This window comes from Pieris napi, chromosome 6 (genome assembly GCF_905475465.1).
Source record: "Pieris napi chromosome 6, ilPieNapi1.2, whole genome shotgun sequence".
Classification (NCBI taxonomy): domain Eukaryota; kingdom Metazoa; phylum Arthropoda; class Insecta; order Lepidoptera; family Pieridae; genus Pieris; species Pieris napi.
Genome location: NC_062239.1, coordinates 12,602,569 through 12,611,931, shown reverse-complemented (window position 1 = coordinate 12,611,931; position 9,363 = coordinate 12,602,569). Strand labels below are relative to the sequence as shown.

General features: G+C 33.7%; 1 protein-coding gene across 1 annotated transcript in view; it reads left to right on the top strand.

Moving 5' to 3' along the window:
• The first annotated feature begins 715 nt into the window (after positions 1-715).
• The window catches only part of LOC125050694 (sodium-dependent noradrenaline transporter-like), a 29,630-nt gene continuing 20,982 nt past the window's right edge, over positions 716-9,363 (top strand). The window contains exon 1 of the mRNA XM_047650697.1: positions 716-796. The gene's annotated coding sequence lies outside the window, so the exon portion shown is untranslated. The remainder of the gene's footprint in view (positions 797-9,363) is intronic.

Here is a 9,363-nt window from a genome sequence, read left to right as displayed (position 1 = left end):
TAGAGGCCCCGAACTAAGTAAGGAAATATGTAGAAAACAAATGAATAGATTGACAGATACTACACTACATACTACCCACTTCTATCTAATACTATGTGTTAATATTTTTTTTTATGTAATAGGAGGATGGACACTCACATTGTCAGAAGGCTCGCAAGTGCGTTGCCAGCCTTTTAAGACTTGGCTTGGTTCCACATAGAGGTAGTGCGCGGCAAAAACTGCCTTAAGAAACGCTCAGTTGTGGACGTGGAATTACGTATTCTGCCTAGACGTCTAAAGTAACTCAGCTGCAGGTATTATCATCTATTATATATCTGAAAAAACTATTACACTATCAAAATGTCTGAAACAACAATATGCTTTCTAAGTCAGCATTTTAAATCACTACGCTGCCAGCTTTCAAATTATTTAAAACGTTTAAAAATACAGTGCAGTTTAAGTGAAGTGACAAAGTGCTTACTGATTGAACTATATAAATAAGTTGAAAGGCGAAAATACACAATTGTAATAAAACTTAGAGAACAAGTATATAACTCACATATAAACGTCAAAGCAATGAAGTCGTTGCACCAAATGATACCTTTGTATATACGAATCCGCCAGTTTTTTAGAACTAGCTGGTGCGAGAGGCCCTAAATGCGTAGCGGAGCCCCGTAACTTTCAGGATTTGCCCCCTCATCCTAGTCCCGATAGCTCCTTCACTTCAGTTGTCTATCCTGTACCGTTGCAAGTGCACGCCTACGCACTAATTGTAAACTTTATAAAATCTCTGATTCCGTGTAAGCATTTGTCTATGGTAAGTCTATTATAACTGACTCAATTTGATTTAAAATTTTGTATAACGTTTTGTAAAATAATAAATATATTATTTTAAATAATAAACTTATTACGAAGTTTAAGCGACAAATATTTACGAACCAATTAAGGCTTCTTCAAGAAAAAAAGTGTACCCGTTAAAAGGCCGGCAACGCACTCGCGAAACGTTCTATAAAAAAATTGATTAAAAACTGGACGTTTTGGTGAATAGTAATGTTTATGGAAATATCTAAATGTATGTAGAGATATTTAAGTGCCCATGGGCATGACTTAACATCAGATGAGCCTCCTGCCTGTTTGTCTCCCATTACACAAAAAAAACACCATTTATTATGCGTTTATAATTCCGAAATGCGTACAGTAACATTTATTAAATGATTAAATTTTCAATATAATTCAATCATTCTAATTTCGTTTATTCAAATTTCCATTAAATAAAAATAAGCGCGTTCTATATCATTTACTTTAAATGGTTTTAAAATAATCTCTATATATATAAAATTCTCGTGTCACAATATTCGTTCCCATACTTCTCCAAAACGGCTCGACCGATTCATATGAAATTTTTACGCATATTCAGCAAGTCTGAGAAACGGCTGCTATCTTTCTTTCAAACCCCTAAGTGATTAGGGGTGTCCACCCCAAAATTTATTTTTTATTTTTAGAAAATCTTTTTTTTTTATGATACAGCATACAAAATTACATACAGCCCCTGATTTTCACCCCTCTACGATCAACCTCTAATTTTTATTACAGTAGATAGTTATTTTTATTGAACTAAAAAATGTTTCCTAGAAATAATATACATGACAAAACAACGGGTCAGCTAGTATATATATATATATTATATATATATTAATCTCTACTACACAAGCATTAACTGTCCACATCGTATCCCTATTTCGTACTGACTGTTCTCTAATTATCGTGATTCATGTGCAGTTTTACTTTTTCATGTTTCCTTTTTTATTATTGTCCCTTTCACTGTTTACGTATGTTTGAAACGCTTTGCTTTGTTCCATTTTTGTTATTTTTTTTATTTTATTTAATTATTTTAATTGTACTGTATTTCTGTATAATACGTCAATGAATAAATAAATAATAGAATACATAAAAGCCCAGTATCTATTAATTAGTGAACACTGGAAATATTACAATTTTCCTCTATATAAAGTAAATAAAGAAAATTATCTGAATGTTTTCTTTGAACTATCAAGGTCGCCGAACTTTGCGGTTACACAAAGTTCAAAGACACCAATTAATACTTTAAAGAAACATCTTTTTAATAATTCACTAAAGTAAATACCGCATTTGAAAAATATATTATTTTAACCTTAATGTTTTTCAAAACATTTTCGGATGCCTATATATAATCAGAAAAACCTCGTTCTAAACTTTAGGAATAACACTACTTTTGAATATATGTTAGAAGATTACCAGTTTTCACAAATGGTTTTAATGTCGACGGTAAAATAATTCTTCTTCTGGTGCCTCATTATTACTAAAGGTTGGCTGTTACTACTTTAATAGGCGGCTATTTTGCGCTACTCGAAAAAGTTCCTCGGTGGATGTGATGCCGGTCCATTTCCGTCCCTTCCGCTACCACGACTTCTTCCTTCTACCAGCCTATGCTATCATTATAAATATATCATATCATATCATATAAACAAACATTATATCTTGTTTGCATTTTTTATTTAATTTAGAGAAATTAAATCTTCGATGGACGGAGAAATTGTGACTAGGTAATTTGTGTTACAATTTACAATAATAAATAAATTCATACAGAACGCGCTAGTAATGTTAAAACAATACAATGTATTGTGCTTTATTAATCACTTACAATATAAACGTGTAACGGAAATTAAAATATCTTGGAATATGAACTACTATAAATCCTGAAGATATTTGAAATTGTACAACAAATGATTATTCATTCATACGACTATTTCAATACGATCTCAACATTAGTTACAGTAAAACCCGCATATTTCATCTGTCTTTGACTAGATTAAATGAAAGAGACATCAGATATGATCTTGAAATCTGTTTTTCTCTGATCAAACTCAAAATAACTTTATTCATATAGGTAACCAATTACACTTATAAACGTCAACAGAAAAGATGTTAAATTGATTCTAAATTTTACTATCAGTTCGCAAGTCAAGGGCGTAGAGCGCGCAAGAAGAACAGATTGGCATTCTAATAAACAATAAACTACAAGCTCCCACCTTTTCAGAATGCCAAATCATAAAATGACTGCTTCACGATTGATTTGAGAGCGACCGCCGATGCGAAAACCGCTGTGTGAGTTCGAAAAGTGAGTTACAGAATCGCAGGGCTGGCAAGAAACTCTCCGCCACTCGTTTTAATCGCCAAGTTTTGAGTCAATTGTTTGAACTGGATCATATCAGCATATGATCAGCATATTGATACAAATATATGGAATTTTTACAATAGACACCTTATAATCTCTTATCCTAAAAAGGTGATTCAGTACTGAATAAGTCACATGTACATATTAGCGGTTAGCGTTAGTTCTCAAGTGGCAATGGTAGGCAATTAATTAGCTCCTATTGTTTCATTCATTCCACTTAAGCATTTATTACTATCGAGATTACCAATATGATATTTATATTCTAAGAAAACCATTTTTAGGTATGCCTACCCTTCTTAGTTGTCAGATTTAGCACTAAGTTACGACAAACAAACAATTGTAACAAACAACGAACACTAGCTTTTCCCGCGTAAATATATCGAATGAAAATTTGCTATGACGACTAACTATTAACTACAAAATAGTCTTTCTAAGCGCAATTAACAGTTGCATGGTGAAGGAAAACATCGCAAGGTCGGCGACGGGCCAATCTATAATAAAAAACGTGTTTAAAAGAATACGAGTTGACATATATACAGGATGTCCCAAGACTATGGGACATCTAGGGAAAGTATCTTAAACATCGTAGATAGAATATTTTGCTGAAAGAAGACTTTATTTTATTTGAAAAGTAAGTCATATTGGATTCAATGATTTTCTAAAAATTACTGTCTGGGAATCGAACCGAATCAAATGTGAAAAAAATCCTTAATTTTTTGATGCCAATCAAGATGCGATGGGTAAGACAAGAGAGATCATTTTGAACATTTAATTAATTAATTTAAAAAAAATACTTAATTGACTTCGGCAATTTCATGTATGATTTTAATTTGAATCAAATAATACATTTTACGTTGTTCCTTTCTTTTAAAATACTATGTTATTTAAAAAGAATTTTAAATTTTTGTCCAGTAAAAAAAATAAGGGGTAGTAAAAGCTTGTACTCTTCCATTACAAGTATTTAATTTTAAAACAGAATAGATCAGTGTTATCTAGATTGACCGAGACTAAAGGTTGAATTTATCTTACGACAGCTCATTAACCAAGCTTTTGGTGCACCCATTGTATGAGATAGTGATAACAGGAATAACTAATACGCGTATATTAGAGTATTAATTAACATATAAATATCAGTAACATATAAAACAAAACACTTGGCAATTAAAAAGAGTGGCGGAGAATTTATTGCCAGTTCTTCTCTTCCGTTCTACGCCCTTGATTTGAGAACTGGCAGTAAATGTAAAATTAGAAACATTTCATATATTTATTTTTTAACGTTCATAAGTGTACATTGTGTTACCTATATGAATTTTTGACTTTTGACTTTAAGAGTACATACGAGTGCGAAAAGTAGTCCTGGGTAAAAATCTCGGTTATTTGTTATGCCATGCAATAAAAAAGTGAGTTAGAATAACACTTCAAACAGACTTAAACGTCAGAATATATTTGTATGTGGCTTCAGCGTGTCGTGAGGTCGTAGGTTTGATCCTCGGCTGTGCACCAATGGACTTTCTTTCTATGTCCGCATTTAATATTCGCTTGAACGGTGAAGGAATCATCATAAGGAAATGCTTGCCTTAGTTCCAAATAGTCGACGGCGTCTGGCACAGGAGGCTGATCACCTACTTGCCTATTAGATTGACAAATGATCATGAAGCAGGTACAGATCTGAGGCCCAGACCTAAAAATGTTGTACGGCCACTAATTTATTTATTGTTTACTCGCTAAATCGCTGAAAAGATACTTTATATACTGAAGGCTGCGCATCCAAGGCGGATTCTTTGGCTGATCTCCTTCTCGAAGTTGGATCTACCTGATTGTATTCATGTTGGGGAGGAAACGTCGTGCGTCAGGCACAAAAGGCTGATGATGCCAGACGCATAAATATCTACCTCACGTCCTCTTATGGTACTTTTTACAGCCTGATTCTACGAAGCCAGGGTAGCGGTAGAATAATTTTTATTTTCCCGCCAATTTCACCGTGACATTGGGTGTCAAGGACGGAACGGATTGACAGTTTCAATGATCATTTGTTATCTGTAATCGGAAGTGTCAGTGAATACATGAATTCCGATGGACATACAAGATTTTTGTAGCTGGCATTACGAGGACCATTTCAAGAACCGATTTCCAAATTGGATGAGGTTATATTTATCTTAAAAATTATCTATCTATTAAATAATTTATTTCAACTTGTGTCGATATGACAAACGAGCTTCTAGTGACACAAATCATTCATGTAAACATATTTTTGTCCCCGGCTGTGCTCTGATGGACTTTTGTTCTATGTGCCCATTTAACATTCGCTCGAACGGTGAAAGAAAACATCGTGTGGAAACCGGCTTGCCTTGAACCCAAAAAGTCGACGGCGTCTGTCAGGCACTGGAGGCTGATCACCTACTTGCCTATTAGATTGACAAATGATCATGCAACAGATACAGAAAGTTAAGGCTTAGATGTAACAAGTTTCTAGCGCCACTGATTTAATTATTTTTTATACACATACATAATTCTTTATCTTTAATCAACCGAAATGTAAGAAAATTTACCCTCTAAAATTAATTATTATTGATTTAGCGAAGTTCAGAAAATTCAAAAATTCAAAACTGTGCAATACCTAATTCGGGTAATAAATAAGCTATACGATATATAATATAAAATGAAATTTTGATGATAAGATAAAATAACTTAATTCTTTAATATGTAATTAATAATTGGCTTTTCCTATAATGTGCACTATTTCTTTTTCATGCCTTTTTATTGTCCTGTTCACTGTTTGTTCCATTAGTTTTGTCTAAATAACTATCTTATGTATTTGTGGACTTCACGCGCTTATGTTATTTAATTTAATTTTTTTCATACAATGATTGCCTGAAAGAGATTGCTCGAAAGCGATATAGCCGCCGGTTGCCCTTCTTTTTATTAAATTATGATAAATATTTGTGTACATGCGAAGTAAATAAATAAAATATATGTAAATTAATACACTAAACCGTCTTCAGACAGAGTAAACTCAGATTTGTCTTATCGCAGTCATTAGGCGACATTAAACGCTAACTTAGCAAACGCCAACACATTAGTGGTTTAACGTTTATATACTCGTATATGTACTCATTTCTTAATGCTGGTTATATGCTGCGTTATATTATGTACGACAATAAGACTAAAACTTATAAATTAGAACTTTCCCTCACTCTCCTCACTTCCCTCGTCTCACCTTCCTTGGACTAGCACAAAAGCTGGCAGCAGAGCGAGAAAATATCGCCAAGTTTTTTGTTTTACACAATGTTTGTAAGGAGCTGCACCATGTTCCACATGGCATCTTAAGTAATAAATAATAATAAAACAAATTAAAAACAAAGATTTGTCCTCAATCAACAGGAGGCATGATGAAATAGGAATTTTCCCGTATCACCTCGACGTCCGCCGTTCCACAACTGAACGTTTTTCAAGGCAGTTTTTGCCGCGCACCACCACTTTGTGGAACCAGCTGCCCACTGAAGTATTTCCGAACCAATTCGACTTAGGGTCCTTCAAGAAAAGAGCGTACCAATTCTTAAAAGGCCGGCAACGCACTCGCGAGCCCTCTGGCATTGAGAGTGTCCATGGGCGGCGGTATCACTTAACATCAGGTGAGCCTCCTGCCCGTTTGCCCCCCGTTCTATAAAAAAAAAAAGGAACGTTTTCGTGGGCATATATCATTATTAATCCACCATTGGAAAGATTTATAATTATATACAGTAATTTCTTCGACGAGTCTCTGTACGTAAACGATAAAACGTTCTTTAGATTATAAATACTGCACGTGTACGAATTTATCATTTCGCAGTTGGTTAATGAAGTTGGAGTTTATTATAAAAATCTGCAAGCCAGCGAGAAATATGAACACTTGGAATCCGTGGTTAATGTAGCATGTGTTTTGACGATAAGAACGACTTACTACATAGTAATATGTTGATAGAGGTCAATTTATGTTTGTAGCAACTCTATGAAAATAATGCCGACACCTGCCCTGCGATTCTGTAACTCACTTCACGAACTCACACAGCGGTTTTCGCATCGGCGGTCGCTCTCAAATCAGTCGTGAAGCAGTCATTTTATGATTTGGCATTCTGATAAACAATAAACTACAAGCTCCCACCTTTTCAGGATGCCAAATCATAAAATGACTGCTTCACGACTGATTTGAGAGCGACCGCTGTGTGAGTTCGTGAAGTGAGTTACAGAATCGCAGGGCTGGGTACGTATTTTTGTCTAAACTATGACTTTCGTGAATCTTATACGTTTTTTCCATAGTTAAATTCATAAATTCAAATGGCCATCTTGATTTGTAAAGTTTCTTCTTCCAATATCAAATGTATTATTAGATACAAATTGGGAATCGCTAACATGCTCCACGAGCTAATATGTTTATGGAAATAACACAGACTTTGTTGCAGTTATGGAAAATTGTGTTCTCGGTACCAAATAATAAACACAAATATTTGATATACATAACATTTAAATTCGTACGTAACTTATAAAGTTAAACAAAATTGTTTTATGATATAAACGTGAAACAGTTGCATCTGTATGTACCTATGTGATGGCTGTGGTTTACAATCGATGGTGTACATTATATAGAACTCATTACCCAGCTTTTGATCACTCACCTTCAGCGCTACGGATATTTAAAGAACAGAAGTACTTAATAATAAAGCTCGTTTAATTCCAATCTTTACAAATGTTGAATATACAGCTTAGATTTGTTATATATGTTAACGTAAAATTGTAATTACCGTTAGATTGTAATCTATCTCGCGAGATTATAAACTGTCGAAAGATTATGAACCTCAGCGTACTGCTTACAATTTAACGTATTATTATTCGGTAGATTCGACAGTTCGTTTAGGTTCACAATCTTTCAACAGTTCATAATCTCGCGAGATAGATTACAATCTATTATCTAACGGTGTTTACAATTTTACGGTGACGTATACATTTTTCTCTTGTTTTAATTTAATCGATATCCTAACTTGCTTCAGTACCATTAATCGGAACCATCCATGGCTTTCTTTCTCCATTCGCTTCCTTACTTCTATTTCTTCCATCCACCTTTTTTTAGGGGGCGCCCTCTTCTCCTTCTCCTTTGTCCGAATTAGGCATTACTTAGTTAAATGTATTTAATAATTTGTTCCTTTTGTAAATGTTTGAACCTTTTGTATATATTATATGTTTCATTTTTGGCTATATCTTTAGTATGATTGTTTTATTGTTATATATAAGTTATGTTAGCTGTGAATACGTATAATAATTTATATTATTTATTTATTTTTTTTATATTATTGCGGTAAACACAACACGCGTACCTTCTAGAACTTATTATTACAATTTGGACCATGAAATAAATTCGTTAACTGTCCGTTTAATACTCCGCCTGTATTGATAGTAAAATATTTATTAGTCTCCCATACTTATCTTTATGCGCATTCACATAATACGGTTTTATCATAGGTTTTATTGGATTCGGAAAACCTCATATAACAGTTACGATAAAGCGAAAAATAGTGAACATTTTTAGCAATGGGGAAAATTTAGAAGCTTTTAATATTTCGGAAATTATTAATAATTTTACTCGGAATAACGTACACAGAAAAAAATGTAATAACGTTAAATGTAGATTAATCAATAAAGCTTTTTTTAAAGTTTGACGAATATTGAAATGATCCTAATCCTTGAGATTGATTTGCTCAAACAATTTGTATGACTCAAAACTTAGCGATTAAAGAGAGTGGCGGAGAGTTTCTTGACAGTTCTTCTTGCCCGCTCTACGCCCTTGACTCACCTGATGTTAAGTGATACCACCGCCTAATGACACTCACATTGCCAGAAGGCTTGCAAGTGCGTTGCCGGCCCTTCAAGAATTGGTACGCTCTTTTCGTCTTATAAACAACTGGTTAATTAATTATACTATAAATATAGCTTTAGTAAGTTTAGCATTGTGTAAGTTCTCATTCGTACGTTAAAGGAAGTTTATGAAGTCTGTAAATCTAAATAATAATGCTAAAGTTCTAACTTCCTCAAGTATTTCCATAACTAATTACGAGACGTAGATAGTTTCAGCGTAGCTGTCAATCAATTTGTATTGATATGTGATGTGAGAGGGGAGGAAAGTTTTAAGCAGTATTCTT